The following is a 21946-nucleotide window of genomic DNA, read 5'->3' as shown; positions in this document are numbered from 1 at the left end:
CAGCCAATAACTCTGAGATAATAGTACTGTTATCCTCATTACACATAAGACTTGGGGCTAATATCTGGTATCAGGCCCCAGGTTCCTCAGGCAGTAAATGTCAGAGATCAGTTTTGAGGCTGAAGGGCCAGGGCCTATACTGTACTCCCTCTTGAAACTTCTTGTTTATATCCTCTTTTTAGGACCATATTCTACATACATCAGGTGCTCAGTAAAAGCTTGGGTGTCTCCTTCTCAATGCCTTTGGTTTGTGTTTCCATCTGAGCAGGACATTTGAGGCTCTAGGTATGTCCTGGTTTGACCCTCAGTTTAGCCCAGGGCCTTATGCTTAGAATCTGCAGTTCCTGCCTGGCATGTCTCTCAGGGGATCTGCCTCCCAATTACCTTTCTTTTTTTCTCCTGTTTATATCAGCAGAAATGAAGGAGAGAAAAACCAGCCTTTAACTAGGGTTTTATTACCCATTGACCTCAGCCATCTCCATCTATCTCTCCCTAGCTCTGTCCATTAGTTGTCAGGGCAACGCAATGTAACTCCTGGCCTGTTGCAGTTGGCTGAGTTTAATTCTCCACTGTAGCCCCCGCTGGCTGGGTCTGGCCACCCTGGGTACTTGCTGCAGAAGTATTGTCAGGCACAGCCTTGGAAAAGTAAATCAGGAGAATGAGGTGGGTTTGTGGGAAGAGACAGATAACTGCTCAGCCCTTTATTCTCAGAGAGTAATTGCAGCTTTAAATATGGTTTGTGGGTCATTGCTGGAAGTCATGAAGTTGAACACGGTGCAGAACTGTAAATGTGTGAACAAGTGAATTGTAAGTTGCTCAGCCTCAGCTGGGCCAAAGCTTTCCTCTATCCTGTCTTGAATCCCAATGGCTAGCTCCTCTAGGCCTGATGTCCTGATCCCTGCCCCACCCCTCTGCTTCCCTCTCTTTGTCTTGACTTTCCAGGAGGAAGGGGACACAATTTTCTGTGTTTACTCCCTCCTCACCATGCATAACACATTTCTGTTCCCATGCCCAGGTTCTCATTATTCCCATCCAGATGGCCCATCCTGCCTGTTTCTCTAGTCTCCCATAACCTCTGACGCACCTTGCTTCCTTTCTTTTCCAGAGTTTTTAAACATTTCCCAGTATTCTCCTCTCCATTAGCAACTCCTCTGCCTTTAAATATTCACAGACCTCCTCTACCTTCACTTGTTGCCACTAGAGCTACCTTTCTCATTCCAAGGTTTTTCTGGGAGCTTCTATAAGTCTAGCCCCCAGGAGACAAGGGTGAAGCACACAGTTCTTGTCCATGAGGAGTTCACAATTGAGCACTGTGACAAAAATATAACCAATGATTGTGATACTCCATGCTTATGCTGGGATAATAGGGGCCACTGCCCTCTTGGGGCACAGGTGATGCTGGTGGAAAGACAGGTCAGTTGAGAAAACAGAACAAGGACAAGTGGGCTTGGTTGGGTATTCGGGGAGTAAAGTCCTAGCGACTTTTGTACTTAGTGTGTACTGTCGAGGTCAGGCAGCTCCTATAGCTGCCACCCTTATATCCAGGTCTGCCATCAGGATCTGGAGGTATAATGGAGTTAACTCTGATTCTGCACATCTTTTCCCAACACTGCGTTCAGTAATCTAATATTGGTAACTTGAACTTAGCCATGGTGTGAAATTTTATATCCTGGAAATCAGCAAACACTACCCCAAAAGGAACATCCTTCCCTCCTTCCTTCCTTCCTTCCTTCCCTTCCTCCCTCCCTTTTCTCTCTCTCTCTCTCTCCCTCTTCCTCTCTCTCTCTCTCCACTGATATACCTCTAGAGCATCACAGAGGAAGTAACATTTGCCTTTGGACTTGAAAGATAGGCAGATTTCTAGGTGAAGAAAGCAGGAGAGGAAAGAGTGGAAGACTTGTGTTTACTAGGACTTTGCCAGTTGAAAGTGATATAAACTTAACACAAACTAATGCAAGAAAGAAAAAATAATTGTATTACCTCATGCCATAAGGAAAAATGGATAGTTTCAGGCATAGCTGGAGTAAGGGTTTCAAATAATGTTATGAAGAATCTCTACCTTTCTCTGAAAAGTACCTCAGCCTATATCTCCATCTCTGTTATCTCTCTGTCCATCTCCTTCACTGTCTTAGCTTTACTTTCAGTCTCACAAAGGGAGGTATTTTGTACACAATTCCAGCTTTTAAATCCATCTACTAACTGGCTCTACATATAGTCATGTGTGTACCCCTAAACATCTACTCTGTCCAGGAGGATGGATGTGTGCTAATAAAAAAGAAGCTTATGTTCTCAGGAGGTTCTGGAAATGTTTACTAAGCAGGGAAAGAACAGCTTTTTCACAAGATTCCAGGCAGTGGAAGGAGAGTAAGAAGTAAAAGGGACTGAAGGGTTTAAGGAATGTTAAGATGCTTGATGTGTTGGTATGCAAGCTTCTTCCATACAAAATGCCAGGATGGATGGCATTTTGGGGATGGGATTGATTTTGTCCAGGACTTGCAAGGGTCACTATTATAGATACCTATCTGTGTGGATAATTTTGTTCCATTCCTTGTTTATAGGGGTGGCTTTGTGAGGCATGGTTTCATCCTCTTGTATATAGGTCTAATGGCTCTGACTCCATACAGGAGTTAAACTTGTACCCTCACAGTGAGCTGGTTTTGACCCCCATATAGTCTATGGGCTACAATATTGTTTTTTTTGGCTTAGGAACCCCCTTAACAGATGGTTTATGGATATGTACCTTCCTAGGCTTTTTACCATGGCATTGTGTTTCTAAATACACACACGTGTTTATTTATCATCTCTGTGCACTTAGATAAGGGATTGAGGTTTTCAGTGCTTGCTCTGCTGGCTTAAACATAAGTCCTCTCTAGTGTCTGTGTCAGAGAGGATGACCATTCTCTTCCAGTCATGAGGTCAGCTGTAACATATAAAATCTGGGGTCTTGGTTAGCTTTTCACTTGCCAGATCATTTTTTCTCATATATATAAACGTTATCCCGCTGAAGACTCCCAAAGGCTCCCTGTTTCTTTCCTATCTAACTCATCCATGTGTCCTGCAGTGTCCACCAGTATGTCTCCCTGCTCCATCTATCCAACTTGGGTAACCTAACAGACAATTTGAAGTCGTCATCTCTACATGGTGATCTCTTGCTAGGTGGTGAAAATCTTAATGTCCTCTTCAAGCCCTGTCAGATATACTAACTCTAGCTAGAGCTAACTCTTTGGTTTACATGCAAAAAAAAAAAGAGTGAAAAAATACACGTTAAATGACAGTTCTTTAGGCATACTTGTCATGAAATACCATGTAGGGATTAGACGACATCAGCTTCTGCACTTTCCTCACATTATCTACTGAGCGCATGGGCTGTCTATCTGGCCTTTAACCATGTTTGCCAACCTGAGTTAAATTCTCCTCCTGCCTATCCCCAACTTTAACACAGACATTCAGAAGTCAGGAGTCTTCAAGAAGTCTCCTCATGAATTTTCTGGGGTTTTTTTGGCTCTTTTATTACCCAGAAATGAAGCACTTTTGTTCAATGTCCTTTAAATATACCCTGTATTCTGTCTACCTGACTTCACAGCAATGCTCCCATCCTCCACAGAGGGAGATGGAGTAAAACCTTTTCCTTTAGACCTTTCCTGGGCTTGGAAACACACCTACAAAAAAAAAAGGGTCAAGTGAGGCAGCTCCCCAGTCTTGCACTTCTGTTGTACCTCCTCCCCCCATTCAGTGAAAGTAGGACTGGGAACAGGTGAATTGGCCTGACTTTGGAGCTGTCTCCTGATGCTGGGGATTACCCAGGTATGACAGCCTATTTCTTCTTCCTCCTTTCTGAAATTCATGGGTGAGGAAAGAGCAGCAATTCTTGCAGCTCCATTCTCTGTACTGGGTGGATTCTAAAAGGATGTCCCTGTAGACAGGATGCTAATTCTTCTAGATCACGTATTTAAAAACTCATGGGTGAGATAAAACATCTTTAAAGCTGAATCATAGTGTGTTCCAGGCAATGACTCCTTCCAGCTAGCTGAGCAATATAGAATAGACCTGTGCTTTAGTTTGAAACTTGTCATTTATCTTCTTTCCCAAGGATTGTCTGCTCAGCTCCCAAGTAATGCTGAATCTCTCTTTGGTGTTTAAAATAATTTCTTTAGTGTTCTTTTCATTCATTGGAAAATGGATTCTTTTCCCTCCAGATTTTGAAGGTAAATGCCTGGGTGGGACAGTGATGTGGGGCCGTCAGTTCAGAGGCTATAAGAATTCCAGGGAGGAGCAGGAGCTGGATTCAATCATATATTGATTTTCAGCCCAGTAAATTGTGGCTGCTTTGTAGCAAGAGTAACAAGTGTGCTGTGCTTTTCAGAAAGAGATGTGATCAGCTTTTAAACAATAAAGAGGAGCACTGCTGGGCAGCGTGATTCGATTTAAATCTGCGTGAAAGCCAGTGGTGAGTTTAAAATAAACAAAGCAACATTAAAACCCACCACCACACCCAGAACCCCATGTTAACAATAACACAATAAAAAAGATTTGGGGATTTAAACCATCCAAGGTAAATTTTTAAAAAATTGAATTCCTTTGAGGATAACAGACTATATTTAGCTAAAATAGCTCAGTGGCTACACATTTAGTCATCCCTTTTCCAGGCTTATGGGAAGAATTCAGTACCAAAAAGGCCCTCGGATGGCCAGTCATGTGACACTGTGGGCAGGAGGCCTCCTTTTCCTTTAAGAGTGTTGGTCTTTGGGACCAAGGCTGCACAAGGTTTCTTGGCTGAGGCTCCCTCTCTCCTTACTCTGTGCTTTGCCTCAAGTGTCCTAGCTGTTCCTGCATCAGTCCCTCCTCTGGGATTCTAGTGCTATGTGTCTCAGTTCGAACCTCACTCTTTCTAAGCAGAGGAACTGAGCTCACACCCGTAAGGTCTCTGTGTAGTGGTTTCTGCTCCTGGTGATGCCCCTGGGGAACCTGACTTTGTGCTCCTAGCCCCAGGCTTATGGGGTCAGGGCTGTGTGTTTTCTGTTCTATTCATTGATGGTGGGGGTCTCTGAGCTGCCCATTTTTTGTGGGTCTAAGACTTCCTGGAATCACCATGTTGGAATGTGCCTCTGGTCATTGGTGGACTGGGCGGTCACAGGGGCAGATGGGCTCATCCTGGCCTGAAAGTGAGCCTGAGCTGTGGACCAGTGCCTCTCTTTTCTAACCCTGGGAAGGTGTTGTTTGGGTGTATCTGGATAAAATTCTGAGTCTCTTATGTATGTCTTTTTCCTTCTGTTTGGATTTCCCCCTGTCCCTTTCTCCTATTTATACTGGTTCTATGTTCATCACCTTGAGGAAGATGCAGGGCAGAGTAAAAGGCAGATGTTGTCAGTAAGACAATTCCCTTCTAGGACTTTGTTTTAGAAGCATAATTCTTAAAGGAAGAGGATAGATCAAAAAGTCTCTTGAAAAGACACAGAGGAGAAGCTCCCCATCCCCATCCACAGGCTGGGGAATGGGAAGAGAAAGAGGCTGATGGAACCCAGATTAACAGAGAACTGGACCCAAATTCCTGGCCTACATTGGTGAGGCAGTGAGGTCTCAGTGAACACAGCTGTGTGGTGCAGATGGGATCACCGGCTGCCTTTCAGAGGAAGGCTCATATACCATGCTCGCAATAGAAATAGAGAGCTGCAGTCGTGAAGGGGCTGCGTGGACAGAGACAGTGGCCATCTCACTGGTCACCAATGTAAACAGATGATCAAGGGCCATGTGGGAATCCCCTCTTCAGTATTACTTTGGCATAGGGTAAGAACTTAGAAATAAATGGGTCACAGTCTGCAGAAGTGGAAAATAATTTCAGGGACTGAGGTTTACTTAGTGTCAGAGAAAACAAATCCTGTCTCATTTTCCTCCTGAGCACATAGGAAAACACTTCCAAGCCTCTTGCATTTAAGGCCAGCTAAGAGCTGTAAGTGGAAGTGATATGAATCACCTCCATGCTTAGGCAGGGGAAAGGCCCAGTGTCACCCTCCAGCTTTTTACTTCTCCCGTCATATGTTGAGATGACAGAGTCACGTGATAGGGCTCTGCACAGCCTGGGTCCCTGAGTGACCATGGAAAGCACATTCTCCAGCTGACCTGTGTTAGTCATGTAACGTATACAAGAAATAAGCCACTGAAGTTCAGGGTTAATTTATTTCTGGCAGCAACACCTGATCTGATTAACTTGGTGGAAAAGTTGTGAATTAAGTTAAATTGCAGAAAGTACAGTACAATTTTTGATATTCCCAAATTCGTGGATTGAAATTCATGCCTGCCAGAATGGTATTTGCTGTGTTTGCATCTTCTTGGCTCCTTGCATCTTCTCTGTTCATGCTGCAGGGTTTAAGCTTCTCTAGGTTTGGGGCTGTAATGAAGTCATTGGTCACAAGGCCCCTCATCCCAGCATGGACTGAGAGGAAGTGTATGAAACAATCTACAAGGCAGTGTCTTGCCTACTGAAGATGCACAGCCAAAGTGTCAATTCTCTTTCCTCCTCTGTGACCTCCACCTTCCTCTCGTAGGATAGACGAGAAAGCAGGTGGGAAGCAGGACAGGCACAAGAAAAAGCATTTCCCTCACTTGCTGAGTACCCTCTGGTGCCAAGTCCTTTGCTGGATCTGGGACACAGGGAGGAACCAGAGACTACCCTTGACCTCAGGTCTAAGGGTGTCAGAGAGAGAGATAGTCACAACCATCATACAACACATAAGAACAGAGGAGTAAGAGTGCTGGGAAGAACAAAGGAGAGATTTGGGGAAAGTATGCCATAGAAATGAAGTTGGAAAGAAAATAATATGAGCTAATGTTTGTTGATCATTCACAATGTGTGCAATGCTTTACATATAGCATCTCATTTAATCTTCACAATGACTCTGAGAGGCAAGTGCTACTGACCCCATTGTGTAGTTCAAGGTCCTTTTCTCTTTACAGTCCAGGTACATGTAGGGGATGAGAAGATGAGAGTTGTTCTGATTATTCAGCTCTGGGACACATGAAATATTCTACTCATAACTGCCATGCTGGAGGTTTACCAATCCCACCAGCCACCACATCCTCAGAAAAGTCCGAGCTCAGCTTCTGTGATTAGTTTCCACTCGTCGACTTATAGCCAGTGATGAGCCCTGAGATGCAGCATGCACTAGATTTTCAACTTCCAAACAATGGATGTCTGAGAAAGGCCTAGACATGAGTGGGGCATCTGCAGTGTATCAGGGATTGTAGAAACAGTATGCCATTCCAGTGCCTCCTCCAGTTTGTAGGGGAGAATCCTGAGGTTCAGAGTGGGACAGTGACTTGCTTAGGATCAAATAGAGGTTAAGTGTCAGCACCAGGATTAAAACTCAAGTCCTCTGACCTATTCCTCCCAACCAGTGTTTCCCATTCATGAGGCCTTGTGGAATTCCTGGTGGTGTGAGCATCCCTGACCACTGAAGCATCTGACATCAGGGGCATCTTTATCAGGGATAAGCAGATAAGGATGTGTGGATAAGAGATGCAGTAGTGATAGCTGAGGTTACAGGCCCCTCTTAAGGTAAGGTGATGGACAGATGACTACTTCAACCACTCATTCACTCACTAAGCATTTATTTAGTTTCCAGTAGGTGCTGACCCCTGTACTAAGATCTGAAACTATTGCCAATAACTGGCTGGATCTTGTGGCTCTTGCTGGTGAGATGACTATGGGCACATTTCAGAAGGAGCCCTGGAACTTGATGGATGATTTCTGATGAAATGCCAGTCTCATTTTAGGGATCGGTGTTGGGGCTAAGCTAAGAGGAGGTGAGGTGGATGAGTCTGGGAGCTCTGCAGTGGTGTGGCTATTCTTGAACCCATCCTTACTTCCAGGACTGAGGATGCTGTTAACCTGTGACTCATCTCATGAAGCACCCAGAGTTCAAGGCTGCTTTTCCTCCATATCCAGCGAGGGCTGGTGTATGCTGTTCCAGGCCTTCTACTTCCACTGTCCTCACTGGCTTGGCTTGGGGCCTTGGTGACAGTGACTTACCTTCTGATCTGGGTGCAGACATCCCTATGGGATCAGCATGTTTCTGGGCTATATTTCTGACCGTAATTGAGTCTGCTGCACAGCTGACTCTATGGGACCCACATTAGGGTCTGCAGTGGATTTTCGGAAGCCCCAGAGCTCACCATAGAGGATGGTTATGTTTTGGGAATTCTGAAATTGCAAAGCCATCTCCCTGGGTTGTCACTGACTTCCTGAAGGGCCCTGGAAAGGTATATGCAGACCCAGCAGAGTGGCTATGTAGAAGGAAGTCCTGGCTTTAGGAGATACCCCATCTATTCAATAGAATGCAGGCTTCTTCTCTCAATTTCTTACAGATCCAGTGCAAATTCTGGGACATATTTTTAAAGAACCATAAGATTCTTGCAAGGCTACTGTCTGAAGGTATAAAGCTAGTACCAATTTGGAAGTTCAGAATGTCACCTGGATTTCTCTGTCCAGGGTTGGATTTGGACACCAAAGAGAACTGTTAGGGACCCTGAGCTGTGAGAAAGCCAAGCTGTGTCAACAGTCCAGGTGTCTGGGTCCTTTCTAGGCTCAGACACTGACCTACCCAATGAGATGGCAGAGGACTCTAGCTCTGTGATTTTGAGCAAGAGTTTGATGTCAGTTTTCTCTTCTCCAAAATGTGGATTGAGAGATTTGTTATCTAACACTGTTACTACTGAAACAATGTGATGTGACCTTGGGCAGCCTCTCTTTGCACAAACACATTCAACAGACTTTTGCTAAGTCCTCATGTGTAAAATAAGGGAGTGGGACCAACAGGCTCTAAGCCTTCCCACTTTGTCTGCCTAGAATTCTGAGTCAAACCGACGCTTGAGGCATTCTCTCTTACAGTTTCCGTCTACAAGCTATCCCTGGCGCAGCCCCAGACGGATCTCTGGCTGGAAGTCATAAATCTGGGTGGCTGAACATGCTACAGAAATAAACATAGTATCAACACTCATATTTACATATAATCATATCTACTTGCCTAGTGCTATCACATTCATTTTCTTGATGCGGGAAGACACTTGTTTGAGAAGAGGGACGCACTTGAGACCTCATCTCCTGTACCTTCCCTTTTGTGGGGTGTGGTGTGGTGTCCATTCCAGTGCGTCTGTGACCTCCTTGAGCTCCCCCTGACCCCTGCACTCATGCTATCGATCAGGTCACTGGCAGAAGTGAGAAGGGCATCACCTGTAGTGCTGGGGGTGGGGCAGGGGTCGGGTGAGGAGAGCCCACAATGTGGGCTGCACAGAGGGGAAGCCCATCAGAATTACACTGGTGAGACTCAAGAGAGGCACTGCTGGCAGGCAGAATGAAGAAGTTCCTTGTCTGGTACTAAATATTTCTTCCCCTTGGTTATTTGTCATGTAGTGATCTCAGCAGGTCACTATCATGTTGCCACTTAGCCATCAATTAACAAATGTCTACCCCTTTGGGTCATTTCTCATAAATCAATTTCCCCATCCCCTCGTTCTTTGGTTCTTTTCTTTTAACAGCCTCTCCTCATGGTAATTTATGGAGCCCATCATCCAAGGGCAAACACCACTCTTGCGCTGAATCCAGGAAAAGCCTTTTGTGGAATTTTAAAGGACCTGTGAAAGAAAATTGCACAAGGAAGAAATACTTTGTTAGATTACACCTTTCTGGGCTAGGGTTATATTCTTTTCCTCTCCAGCCCCCTCCCACAAATGCAAGGGGCAAAGAGCTCTGGGGTGGGAGTGCGTGAGTCATTGCACTGGGCGCGGCTTGCGTTTTCCCAATTGAATTTCATGCTATTGTTTCCTCTTCATATTTATTACCACTTAAGGTTCATTTACATTCCTTCTCTGTCCGCAGTGATCAGAGCAACACCTCCCAAATTAGCATCATTTGCAAGTTTCATTAACATGCTGTTTACTCTCCCTCTTTCAGATCATTAATAAAGATGACCCCATGCACCCTACCTCTCCCCCAACTCCATATATTTTCATTTGTCATCACCCTTTGTTTGCACACTTTGAGCCAGTTTTAAATTTATGTGGCAGCACTCCTTACTAAGCCAATTTGAATTAATTTTGAGTGTAACACTTTATGCCACTATATCAAATGCTTTTCTTATAACTGCATGCATTCCATCAATAGTACTCCCACCACCTTTCTATTTGGTATTCAGGTGGAAAACTCTCAATTCTGCCTGGCATTTTAGTTCTTTAAAAGTCACTGTATCCTCTGTACTGACTGGGGACTTTTCTCCTAATTTTTCGGTTATTTTGAAATGATTGATGTCACGAAAGAAAGGATTTGGAGAGCTATTTATGGCAATCGATAGCTTTCATCTTTCTTTCCCACACCTGCTATTATGGTTGAACAAGTAATTTTGGTGAAATCCCTTCACGTTTCAGGATGCATGAGATCTGGATCTCCTGTTTTGAAGGCTACAGAATTCTTTAATATTCCTTCCCTTTGTTTTAAACCACCTGAGTATTTTTTAAAACATGTATACAAATTTTGAAGACATTTTAAGTGTCTGGTATATCATGGGTTCTCAAGAAATTTTTTTGAGTTAATGAAATTAATACAATAAATAAAGCCATCAGTCATTCTTATTTCCTCCAATGTGCACCATTTTCTCATTCTCTGATGTAGTGAACAGTTTTTAAAAAATCAAGCCTGCTAGTGGAAGATAGGTGTACTATTACTCATTTATTTATTCTGCATATATTTATTGGGACTTTACTTTGGCTAGACACTGTTCTAGGCTTAGATGGTATTTCAGTGAACAGGAAGAATCTTTCCCCTCTAATACAGTTTGAGAGATAGACAATGAGCAAATATAAGACGCATAATGTATGATTAGCTTGTGATGTGTTATGAAGAAAAATTAAGAGGGTTAAATAAAGATACTGAGATTTTGTAGCATTCAGAGGCTTGTGGTGTATGTGTGTGTGTGTGTTTGTGATTGATCTGTTTTTCAGCCCTGAATCTTTATCTGGGAAGATGTATAATTTCCAGATGCTCTGTGGGTAGAAATAATAACAGAGCTGAGAATTTCTTTGTGACAGGTGGTTAGCTAGGCCCTACTTGGGACCCAAATGTGTGCATGTGCCGACGTGCCATTGCCAGGCCAGACTCTTGACTCTTATAGCTCTTGGGACCCTCCCGTTTCAGGTGTCTTTGACAGCACATAAGGAGTGTCATCCTTCTGAACTTTGTGAAGATGAGCTAAGAATTGGTGGAGAACACTGAGTTCACCCTGTGAACTGCACCAGGCAGATTACCAAATGGTCAACTTAGTATGAAGCTATATGCAGGAGTCTGCAGCAGATCTGCAGTGACCATAAGTTTGAATGAGATAGAAGTGCTGGGAGGACCTCAGCTTCTTTCTGAGTCCAGGCCTACAGAGCGCCCCCTATTGGCTGTACCTTCAGGTAAAGTTTAAATGCTTAGCCCAGGCTCTCCAGGCTGGTGCCTTCCCAGCTGTTAGGCCTCATCACCTGCCATTCCGTGCTGCTCTGCCCTTAAGTTCTGAAAGGACCAAATTACCTATGCTCTTCACTCTCACTAGTATAGGTCCTGCCTCTCTAGTCTTCTGACGTTCCTTCCAAGTGGAATGTCCTCCTTCCTCTTCACTTTCCAGTTCCTTCCTATCTAGCTCTTAGGCTGGTCTATCATGCTGTATCCTCCAATCCTCAAGCCACCGTTCTCACTTCAGCACCCTGGACATCTCCCTATCTTCAGTCTGTCACTTGACTGGCAGGGTTCCAGCATGCTAGAAACATTGTCTTATTCATTTTTGTATCTACACCACCTAATGCAGTCCTATGCACAGAGTAGACATTCAGGAAATATTTGTTAAACTAAACTGAACTTGAGATGAGGAGAAATGAGAGGTTATCGACTCCACTTTGCTGTTGAGGAGACTGAGGAGGGTAAGAGGAGGGCCTGCTGGGGGAGGGGGAGAGGCATAACAGAGGTCATAACAGGGAGTGCTGGGTTGGGGCCCATATCAGAGTTCAAGATGGTGGGCACCTCATTCACTAGAGAGTCTGATTTCCCATGTGATTTGAAGGAACTGTGAACTTTCAACGCTCAGTCAGTCTCTAAGCACACAGCATCATTTTTGTTCAAAGTATTTCAGATTTGCAACTAACGATTTTTTGGTGATTATCACAGTTATCAGATGGCCTAATTTTGTTGGTGGAGTTTATTCTTTTGTGAAAGTTCTTATTCATTTTCAAGTTAAATAAGGTCTGACTTTTATCCCCAAAGGAACTTATATTTCAAACCCCTGATTTGAGCAGGATTTGGTTTGAGTTTGGGTTTGATTCATCTCTTTGATTAAAGGCTTATCTTCTAAATAACATGTCTTAATAGTTAGTCTTTCCCTTTCAAGGCCTTCTAAATTTAGATATATGAAATCAATTACTGCTTCCAGAATGTTCAGTTTCTACTCTGGTCCTAGAATTTGGTCTCTAAGAGATGTTGATTTACACCCTGGGGGATCGTTTAAATTCTGCATTTTCCTAGTTGATATCCTTACCAGTGGGGTGAGGTAGAGGAACTGTGGGAGCAGCCTGCTGTCTGACAAGGAGCCACAGGGTGGGCATTTAGCCTTCTCAGAGCTTGGGCATAGCCCACAGGGACCTCACTGTAGCAGCAGGTAGAGGGCTGTCCTGCAGTAAGGTAGCTGGTACACAAACAAACCTGTGAGAGCATTGCAACTGTGGACACCCAGGTAATGGAGTGGGACCTCTGAAAATGTGCTGTGGTGACATGAAACCTGCATGGGGGGGGGGCTATTTTTCAATTCCTTTTCATTTTTGTCACTTCCAGAGATGATTGTGAATCTCCGATGGGGAGATATGGAATGTCATTCATATATCATTTCAGTGTATATTTAGTAATCACCAGCTGTGGGCCAGGCACTGAGCCACACTGTGCATGTGGGATGAGCAGAAGGATGTACCCCTTGCTCTGACCCTGAAGCCATCGGGAGTAAGAAAGGGGAGAGGCCGTTATATTCACTATTTTTAGGTTACACTTAAAATTCTATTTTGCTGCTAAGAGAAATGTTCTTTGCAGGGTCTCAGAGCTTGGAAGTCAGCCTGGGAACTGCCTATGATATTGTAAAACCTACAGGTGGGGAAAAGGAGCTAGAAGGCTTCTTTCCTCAGATACCTGTCTGCCTCTCACTGAGTTCCAGTCTGTCAACCCTAACTGCTCACTTGTCCTCCCACTCAGACTCTCCCCCCAAAATGTGGTCTATAATTCTGGATCCCTAAGGCCCAACAATCAATTTTGGGTAGACACAGTGTTAGGTCTGACTCCAGTCTGAGATTATTTAGATTTTGCAGGGCTGAAGCTTTCCTTGGCTCGGTCCATGGACATGAGGCTCACCAGTATTAGGGTAAACAGCCTTGGGAAAGGAGTAATCATTTACCTGCTTGAGAGTAGACTCATCAGAGTGGCCTAGGAGTCTCCATTTACAACCTACAAACAATGTAGGGTGATGTAAGCACAGACTAGCTCTGCCCAGAGAAGGACCTCTTAGCTATACTCCTTAGGCTTAGCTTTAGAGGGGTTCTCAGTGTCATCTAATCACTTGTAAAATTTATTTTGTGTGTGTGTGTGTGTGTGTGTGTGTGTGTGACTACATGTGCATTTTTTTTTTCTGAGAAGAGAGCCTGGTTTTCATCAGATTCCTGACAGAGTAAATGGGTCTTGACTCCATTCCTTGGTTCCTCTCTTTACCATCTGGATTGGGGGAAGTCATTTGGGCTCTGTCTTCATCTAGAATGTGTTGTTCTGAAGTCAAAATGAGAAAACATAAGTGAACTATGAGGCTTGCAAACCACACGTTACTATACCAATGCCTGAAATAGCCATGTGTTCCCCATCACTTTCCCTTCTCCCTGAACCCCCTCTTACCTCTCATACCCTGGCTAGTTTGTAACTGTTCCTAAGGCCCACTTCCAGTAACACTTTCAAGACCGTGTCCTGGCTGCCTGGCTTGCTCCCTCTGAGTAAGGTGCTCCTTCTCTGTGTTCCCATCACCCCTTCTTAGCTGACCTCTAGTAATGCAAATTTTACTCTGTTGCAATCAGTTATTTACTGACCTACCCAGATTGTACCCTCCCTGAGGTCAGGCATGGTGACTTGGTTGTTTTCCCTGTCTGGCACAGTGCAGTTTTAAAATAATTTTGTTCAATCGATAAAGTGTTAGTTAATTTATTTTTAAATTGTGCTTTAATGAGCTAACTACTAATCATTTTTATCTATTCATCAAAGGCAGACTTAATTCTCTTTACCATGTGTAAATGAAAGTGATAAAATGGAATCCTTTAAGAGCATCTTACTACTTGCCTATTAGGTTTGCCTTCTAGCAAATTAGTCTGAATTAATGAGGGTTCATCTCCTTCTGCTGAGGGAAGCAGGGAATAAGGCAGTTGCATACTTCCATGTCAGGATGGGCATTGTGCCCAGCTACAGTGACCACCCTGCTTACTCGCAGAGCAGCACATGCCTCTCCAGCCTGTTACCTGTGGCACAAGCTGCCCAACAAGATGGATCGGTCTGGGGCCCTGAGCTACACAACATGAGAAAGTGCCCCAACTGGCCTCGTCTAGGCAGCACATTACTGGGACAACAGATTTTCTTCAAGTCTACCTCTTGGTCCCTTTCTTAGGCACTACAGTCTTCTTCTACCTATTTTCTTTGCTACTTACTGACAGGTTATTCCAAGTGGATGTGACAATCTGTCTTCTGAGGCGCTTCTTCCTGACTTCTTCATTTATTTTGTCTCCTGCTCCCGTTCTAGGAAGTGCACACATTTGCCACCCTGCCTGCTTTTATTTCTATTACTGGAAGGGAAAAAAAGAAATTATGTGCTTCCCACTGACTCCTGCTCAGCCAGCACTAGACATTGTGTATATATACTGATGTAATGTTACCAAGGAGGAAATTGTTAAGAGGATGAAGCTAATTTTCTAATTCACACCTGGAAAGCAAATCTGATGGTACTCGCACAGATCTTTAATGAAATAACATTGTTTAAGAAGTTTCCAGAGAAATTCATTACTAATTGATTTTTGAACTGTGGAAAAGATAACACGGAGAGATGAGATATTAGTCTTCATCTGGCCTGACTCCCCAGCAAGCGTCCTATTTCCTTTGTTCTCTTTCCCATAGAAAATTGATAGCTGCTTCCTGAATTAGCGTTGCAGAAGGTAGGGCTCACAGAAAGGCATGTTTGGATGTGATGTGTTTTCTTTCTACTTCAGTTTTCCTTTGTTTGGGCCCTGCCATGAGGTCTTGGTGAAAGCCATGGGCTTCCATGGTGGAGCTGGAAGATATTTTGTGACTCAAGTAAAAGGCAGTCAGTGGGAGAAATGGACTTGGGCAGTAGGTTGGGTATCGTAGAAATGACAGTCTTATAGCAGGGACACTGGGGCACAGACTGCCTTTGATCTCCAGGGATTTCCCAGACCCCCCATCCCTGATATGCCTTATTTATATATACATATGAGGCCTGTCCAGAAAAAGTCCAGCCATTGCTAATATAACGAGAATAGTTTGTGTGACATCAGTGTGACCTGGCAGCCAAGGAGAGTGGACTGGAATATGCATGTGTGAACAATGACAACTTCACTGTACTAGTCACTGTACTAGTCAGTGATGTTGGTAGTAGCTGTCACATTTAAAATGATTGAGTGAGTAGAGCAATGGATCTGCATTGAATTTTGCATTAAGCTTGAACAGTCCTCTTCAGGAACTATTTGGATGACTCGAAGACTGCAGCTATGGGCACCTGGTGATTGGCCCCTTTATCATGACAATGCACCTGCTTATGTATCACGTCTCATGTAGAGTTTTTTTTTATAAAACATCAAACCACCCAGGTGACTCAGCCCCTCTACAGACCAGATTTGGTGCCCTGTGACTTCTGGCTTTTCTCAAAACTAAAACCACCTTTGAAAGGGAAGATATTTCAGACCATTGATGATATTCAGGAATATACAACAGGGCAGCTGATGGTGATTGGGAGAACTGTGTGAGGTCCCAAGGTGCCTACTTTGAAGGGGACTGAGGTGTTATTGTCCTATGTACAATGTTTTTTGTATCTGATATCTTCTTCATTAAATGTCTATTTTTCATGTTACATGACTGGATACCTTCTAAATGGACCATGTATATATTATTTAATGGGAACCACTGACATTTATTTTTATTCTTATATTAAGTAAAACTAAAAGCAATTTAAAAATAAGATTTCATTTAAAAAATTGAGCTGAAACATTCAATCCCATTAAAAACAGTGCCAGCTATGCAAAGCCAATACCATGATATGTATGTAGCCTAGTTCCTCTTCACACACGTTGCCATACCCACCTATCCGTCCTCTTCAGAACTTTGGAATTCTATTCCTGTGTGTTGGGCTCCTGGGCTAACCACGGAGGAGGGGTTCTGGTCTTTTAGATAATGTACGCCATGACTTGTCTCTGAATTTAAAGGAATTATGGGGACCAGTAGTGTCCCAGATCTCAGGAGAAGCAGTTTTGATTTGAAAGGCCTCACTCCAAGTCTGGATTGCAAATATATTAAGGCAGGTTGATTCTTCTTGAGGCACCCTCCATAAACCCAGCCAGTAAGTAGTGTTTGCCAGGCCGTGTGTGTCAGGGATACAATAGGACATAATTTTTCCTCAAAGAGCTCACAACTAGTGACATGGAAGCACTATGATGAGGAGGCGCAGAATGCTATGACATCCTTGAAGGCAGGTGCCTCGTTCAGTCTCTTGTTTGGGGTGAGCCTGGGAGGAAGAACAGCTATGAGATGGCTCTCATTAACCCTTCCCTCTCCAAAGTCTCCTATATTCCTTAGTGGCCCCCAGCCTTGGCCTTTGATATAGAAAAATCCTACTTATCATGTCAAAACTATTCTTTGCATTATTTTTCTGACCTTTGTCAATCTATTTTAACTCTGCTCTGTCCTCATTCCCTATAAATCTCCCATTCTTGCTCTTACTCAGAATCTACTGGACTAGTTCTCAGTGTGGTGTTGATGTCAATAACAGCTTCAAAATTCACCCTTGAATTGCTATTTTCATTTTAAAATTTCCTTAAAAGGGTTAATAGAGGGGCCGGGGACCTCAAACCCATGCAGGAGGATGGAGGAGGCACTGCTGATGTGGATGTGTCCTTGAGTCTTCAAGTGATGTTTTAGGGAACCAACTTTGGTACTACTGCAAAGTTAGTTTTGGGGGTGGTTTGGATGTTTGGAGCCTCTTGGAAGCCTGACTGGGGTGTGTGGGTGGGTCTGGAGTTCTGTGTCTGGTCCATGACAGCCAGTTGGAGACCTTGTTCTGCCAGGGTGATGGTGACCAAGCTGGGAGCACTAGATTCAAGGTCCATCTCTGCCACTGTCCATTGTGGGCAAGGTCTTATTGCCTCAGTGTCTGCTTCTGTAAAGCTCAAGGGTAGCTCAACCATTCTAGGAATGTATGTAATGGATTTATATTCCTTGTATTAGTCAAGGTTTTTCTGGAAAAATTATAGGATATATCCATACACATATATTTATTATAGGAACTGGCTCATTCTTTACTCAGGTTACTGAATCAAATGCTAATCTCTTCCAGAAACACTCTCACAGACACACCCAGAAGTAATGTTTTACCATCTATTTGGGTGTCCCTTAGGCCAGTCAAGCTGACACATAAAATTAACCATCATACTCACTCTCCCTTCTCAGGGCAATTTATGGAAACCCAGTAGCATCCTCCCTGAAAGTGCATTTTTTAAAAGATTGTAATTATTTATTTTTAGAAAGAGGGGGAGGGAAGGAGAAAGAGAGGGAGAGAAACATCAATGTGTGGTTGCTTCTTGCATGCTCCTCACTGGGGACCTGGCCTGCAACCCAGCCATGTGCCCTGACTGGGAATTGAACCAGCAACCCTTTGGTTCGCAGCCCAGCACTCATTCCACTGAGCTACACCAGCCAGGGCTGAAAGTGCATTCAATCAAGGCTGTACCCATACCTTTTCACTTAGTTTTGTGAAAGTAATATTAGTGGCTAGAATGTTAATAACATTCTGAAATTATATGGGATTCTTGCATTTTACAATGTTTTAGTGCCCATAATCACTTTGGTTCTCCATGTCATCCCTCTGAGGTGACATAGATTGAGCACTTACTATATGTACTTTAATGCTTCACCTCATTTAACCATTTTAAAAATTCTGTGAGGCAAATGTGATTATTATCTGAACATTGCAGATGAAGAATCTGAAGGTCAGAGAGGTAAAGCGCCAGGCCAGGGAAGGGGCAGAGACGTTCATCTTGGGTAAGTCTTAGGGCAGAATTCCTTTCCATAGCAGTAGTGTGCCCACTTGCACCTTATTTGAGAACCAGATATTCCAGTGATCTCTGAGCCAGGTATGCACTCTTGCTATGCAGTGACCAGGGGGTGGGAGGACTGCTGTGCTTGTACGTCTGAACACCCCATAATACTAGGCCTTTGTGGTTTTCCCACAGAGCAGCATGGCCCAGCAGAGTTGGATGAGCCTGGGGGAGGGACATGGATGCAGTTCACTGGATCAAGTGGCTAAGGGTCTGAACTAGGGAGGGGGGCAGCATGAAGAGAGAAAATGAAAACATTTATGTTATCTGGTGGAGAACCATTCAAGCAGTGGGACTTTTAGAGCAATTGAAGAGAAGTCTGAATAGTTGAGAGGATGGCTTTGGAGGTGACTAAAGCTCCAAGGAGTCATAGGGGAGAGGGAAGGAGAAAATAATTGTTACTTCTTAACTAGCATAAAAGGAAATTGAAAGGAGACTGAATGTCATTGTTCACATATGTGGAGGTGGTGGTAAGCTCTTGTAGAATTCCACTGAAGACAGTTTACAGAGGACAAGGGTTAAATTAGAGGTTTTCAGCATGTGGGATTTTGGTTAGGTGCTAGGAAGGATTTCTCTGATGCAAGGTGTTTCTAACACTATTAACAGATGTAGTGAGGCTGGTTGTAGTCAATAGGATAGCTGTCAAGCCACTTGGTCACCCAGCACTCTTGCACACCTCTTCTGTGTTTGGATGTTTGGAGAATTTCTTACCTTCTGAGTCTGTGCCTCCTGGAGAGAAGAGAGAAATGGGCTTTACCAGTTTCTCTTGAACAGAGTACAGGCTTAAGATTCTTCCAACCAGATACACCTGTGTCAAGCTTCAGTTAGGTTGCCAGTATCTGGAGGAGTCCATTCTGGCCAGGGAAGGGACAGAGACATTCAGCATCCAGAGTTAGCTATGAACTGTACAGTATTGCTGAGACCTGTGACTTCTCTGCCAGTGGGGCTGCTGGCAAAGAACCCATGGGAGCAATCTGGAGGGTAGCATAGTGTTTCTGGATCCAGGGCCTCCCAGAAATTCTGAGAGGTAGCACTTTCCTTTAACAAACATATTTTCCACTTAAATCAGTGAGAGAGGGTTCTTTTGTTCTCAGCTGAGAACCTTGACTGCTACAACAGGTAACTGAGAGAGCTTTAAGTCTCCAAGTCTTTTAGGAATAGAAAAAGCACTCAGCTGTCAGTTCAGCATGCTCAGAGTTTGTATCAGTCAGGGTTCTTGGTTGCAAACAACAGAAACAAATTCTGGGTATTTTAAGCAGAAAAAGAGTCTGTCGGAGGCTCAGAGATGCAGAAGGCTAGAGAATCAACTTGAAAAATGGGCAGGCTCCAAGAGCTTGAATTAGGAACCATGTCATAACAGGGAAACTGGGTCAGAGTGTAGCCTTTGCTGTCCCAGGGTACCACTTGATCTGCCACTAGACACGAGGAATTAGATGCCCCTATGGCTCCAGGAATAAACCTGACTGTCACAGTGTCATTATATTACTTACTCCATCTTCTAGATGGAAGAGTTTAACTGTCTGAACTTCCAGGGAATAGAGACAAGCAGAATCAACTCACTGTGATCTTCTGGGTGGAGGGCTGGGTACTGTACCCTACAGGTACAAAGCAACATTACCTTAGAGAGAAAGGACATTAGATATAACAACAATAGATGCCATATCAGGGCACATATCCTTAACTCTTGGTGCTGTGAGGGGTTGAGCTGCAAGAGACAAATACAGGGTACACTCCTAACAGATGAAGATGGCTCCCTGCTGCAAAAATTAACAAAGGGACAAAACCCTCTTTTTCTCCCCATCTCAATTTCATCGTTTATTTTTATATATTCTATTCCCCTTTTAACAGTCTTTTCCTTTTTTTAGGATTCTAAAGCATCTACTGGAGAATGGAATCAGGTGCTCTAAGTTCCATCCATCTGGCATTGACTAAGCACCTCATCTGGGCATGTCCCAGACAGACATTAGTGATACAGAAATGAACTAAAAAGTCCGTTTCTACTATAAGGGGCTCAGTCAGTGAGGGAGATTCTATGTAAACAGACAATTACAGTATTTGTTATTTTTTTCTTGCTGTGTAACAAATTGCCCCAAATTTAGTGGTTTAAGTTTAGCTCACAGTTTTGTATATTCAGTGTGGCACATCTTCTCAGTGTGCTACAAGGCTGAAATCAAAGTTGTTGGCTGGATTGAGCTCTTGTCTGGAAGCTCTGTGGGAAAATCCATTTCCAGGCTCATCCTTGTTGGTTGCAGAATTCAGTTCGTTGAGGCTGTAGGACTAGTGTTCTCATTCTTATGTTGGCTGTCAGCTGAAAACTGCTCTCAGCTCCTAGGTCCTTACAGCAACCCCTAATCCATCTTAGTAACAGAGAAACTCATTGGGTTGAGTCCCTCTCATACTTTGATTCTCTGTGACTTCCTTTTTACCAACCAGCTGAAGAAAACTCTGCTTTTAAAGGGCTATTGTGACTATGTTAGGACTACCTGGTTAATTTCCCTATTTTAAGGTCAACTACATAGCATGCACACTATAGCATTGTGGGAATAAAATCAATCATATTCACTCTCCCAGAGATTATGTAAAATTTATATTGGGGTGGGGTGGGGGAAACCTTAGGAGACATCTTAGAATCCTGCCTATCATATAAGATGAGATGTGCTAAGCAGGGAGGTATCCACAAGGAATGATGGGAATACAAGGGAGGGAGACTGATCCTAGATTTGGAAGTGTGGGAAGTCAGGGTAGTCTTTTTGGAGGGGTGTCACTTGCTCTAAATTAAAGGCTGAGAACTTAGCAAGTGAGGATCAGCCAAAAAAACCATTCCAGCTAGAAGGAATGACTTATGTGGGGCAAGAGGTGTGGCACAGAACATCACACTAGGAAATAATAAGTTTAAGGTTGTTAGAGAGTAAGTCTTTTTTTTTCTTTTAAATATTTTTCTTTAAGATTTTTATTTATTTATTTTTTTAGGGAGGGAAGGGAGGGAGATAGAGAGAGAAACATCAATGTGCGGTTGCTGGGGGTTATGGCCCGCAACCCAGGAATGTACCCTGGCTGGGAATCAAACCTAGGACACTTTGGTTCCCAGCCCACGCTCAATCCACTGAGCTACGCCAGCCAGGGGAGACAGAGAATAAGTCTTCTCCAAGGAACAGAGTGTCCAGACAAGGACCTGGAGAGGCCCAGAAGGGTCCAGTCAGAGGACTTGACTGTCTGCATCTGGGGGAATTAGATTTTTGGGTCTCACCTTGGACTTTCTGATTTGGGGTTGGCCTGAAAATTTGCATTTCTTTTCTTTCTTTCTTTTTTTTTTTTTTTTTGCTCATCAATTTGTGTAATATTTAATTAAATTACAATAAAACATATAGCCAGAATAAATACAATTGGTGTTTAACAAGTTCCCAGATGATGCTGATGCTACTGGCGTGGGACCTCACTTTGAGAACCACTGGTCTGGAGAATAAGTGGAAGGACAGCAAGTCTGCAGGCCCAGTAGGGGGCCATGGTGCCAGTCTAGGAGAAGATAATGAGACCT

The 21946-nt window shown here is 43.7% G+C and overlaps 1 long non-coding RNA gene across 1 annotated transcript in view; it reads left to right on the top strand.

The window, feature by feature from the left end:
• Window positions 1–21317, top strand: part of LOC118501603 — a 54581-nt gene extending 33264 nt beyond the window's left edge. Inside the window, exon 3 of the long non-coding RNA XR_004904227.1 lies at window positions 20277–21317. This is a non-coding gene — a long non-coding RNA (uncharacterized LOC118501603). The remainder of the gene's footprint in view (window positions 1–20276) is intronic.
• The last annotated feature ends 629 nt before the right edge of the window (window positions 21318–21946 follow it).

Source organism: Phyllostomus discolor, chromosome 7, assembly GCF_004126475.2.
Source record: "Phyllostomus discolor isolate MPI-MPIP mPhyDis1 chromosome 7, mPhyDis1.pri.v3, whole genome shotgun sequence".
Taxonomy (NCBI): Eukaryota; Metazoa; Chordata; class Mammalia; order Chiroptera; family Phyllostomidae; genus Phyllostomus; species Phyllostomus discolor.
This window is presented reverse-complemented; position numbering and strand designations above follow the sequence as displayed.